This window comes from Fukomys damarensis, unplaced genomic scaffold (genome assembly GCF_012274545.1).
Source record: "Fukomys damarensis isolate Sample0158 unplaced genomic scaffold, DMR_v1.0_HiC HiC_scaffold_13, whole genome shotgun sequence".
In the NCBI taxonomy this organism is placed as follows: Eukaryota; Metazoa; Chordata; class Mammalia; order Rodentia; family Bathyergidae; genus Fukomys; species Fukomys damarensis.
Window position 1 is genome coordinate 16,352,426 of NW_022900925.1, and position 2,210 is coordinate 16,354,635.

Genomic DNA, 2,210 nt, shown 5'->3' on the forward strand with positions numbered 1-2,210 from the left:
AAAAAAAAAAAAAAAAAAAAAGATTTATTTAAAAAAACCCTATTGATGGGCAGTGAAGTTGCTTGCAGTTTTCCTTCCATCACCAACAGTGGGTAGGAAACAACTTTGTAAGGTTTTCTGCAAGTTGCATTCCCAAAAGTGAAATTCCTGGGTCAGGGTATATGTACCCTAACATTTGGACAAACATTGCTACATTGCTCCCTCAAATCTGGACCAATTTGTACTTCTACCAACAGTGTATGATAGACCATTTCTTGTATATGTGTGGTGGCGCATTCCTCTAATCCCAACACTCAGGAGGCTGAGGAGGCAGGAGAATTGCTGTGAGTTTGAAGCCAGCCTGGGCTACATAGTGAATTCAAGGCCAGCCTCAACTACACAGCAAGACCCCGACTCAAAACAAAACAAAACAAAAAATGTAGAGGGAACCCTACGTGTCCATCATGGCCAATCTTGTTTCATCTGTATACCCATCCTCCTTCCCACCTCCTCTGTAATATTCTAAAGCAAATCCAGACATAAAATAAAATTTTGAGACCATAACACAAGTGGCATTGCTTCTGCCTTGCAAGCGCAAGGTCCTGAGTTCAATCTCAGGTACAAAAAAAAAGACCATAGCACAAACTCATGATGACACCACAGTAAATTAATTATTAAATAATTAAGTCAGCATAGTCAATACATTAATAATTTCTCATTATGTAGGCCAGACTGGCCTTAAACTCACGGCAATCCTCCTGCCTCAGCCTCCTGCATGCTGGAACTACAGTCATGCACCACCACACCTGGCCTCTTCATTCCTTTATTTTATCAAATATCAGAAGCCTTCACATTTCCCAATTGTCTCATAACTTTATTAGCATCTTGTTTGAATCACTATTTAAATTTTCCCAAAGATTATACTCTCTAAATCTGGGTTTTTTTTTTCCTTATTTTTCTTTTCTCTTCTATTTGCAGTACTGGGAATTGAACCCAGGGCCTTGCACTTGCTATGCAAATGTTCCACCAGTGAGCTACACCTCCAATTTTTTAAATAATGAATTAAGCCAGGTTTAGTGGCACATGCCTATAATCCCAGTACTTGGGAAACTAGAACAGGAGCATTTCTACAAGTTAGAGGCCAGTCTGGGCTGCATAATGAGTTCAAGGCCAGCCTGACATACATAGCAAGACCCTGACTCATAAATAAATACATAAATAAATAAATAAAATAACAAGCAAATTCATTAGTGTTCTTGAACAGTAACTATTATAGCTTATATCTAGATGTTCCCCAAAGCCTCATGAGTTCATAGGTGGTACTTTTTGGAGGTAGCTGGATGTAGAGGGTATGAAGATGAATTAAGTACCAGTATGTTGATAACTAAATTAGTCCACAGATTGGTTTAGCATAGTTTTGGGTATGGATGATGGGAAAGCCCATGCTGGGTGTGTGTGGCAGAAAACTAATAGGCATGTAGGCTGAATGGAATAAAAGGGAAAGGAAAGCTTGCTGCTGCTATTGTTTTGCTGCCTCCTGCCACACGATGAACTATTTCTCCTCTGTGAAGGCCCTCTGCTGTGCTGCTCTGCCTCAGAGCCAGCCAACTATGGACTGAAATCTCTACAAACTGGGAACTAAAATAAACCTTTCTGGCTGGGGATGTAGCTCAGTGGCTCTGTGCCTGCCTCACAAACCCAAGGTCCTGAGTTAAATCCCCAATACCAAAAATAATAAATAAATATATAAATACATAAATAAAGAAACCTACCTTTCCTTTAACTTGCAGGTGTCAGGTATTTTGTCCCAGCAACAAGAAAAATAACTAAGACAGTAACTAATAAGGTTTTCTTTTGTTCTAAATTATTTTTAGTATAATGAATGGTAAATGTGGAGATTAAAATACACTTGTGCCTTTTGTTTTGCTGTAGTTTTATCCTTAGTGAAGTTCAAATTGTTCCATCTTTGGCCAATGAGAACCTCTTTAAGTTGGCTTTTGAGACCTTATGACACCAAGCTAATGGTCTTAGATAGATTTGTTGCTTGCTTTTCAGTTTTGCAAGATATTCTGGGCTTATATATTTTCTCAGCCATATATATATGCTGAAAAAATATGTATATATACATATATATATGGCTGAAAAAAAATATATACACAATATATAAAAATATATATACGTATATACACACATAAAATAAATATATAAATATATATGGCTAAAAAATATTT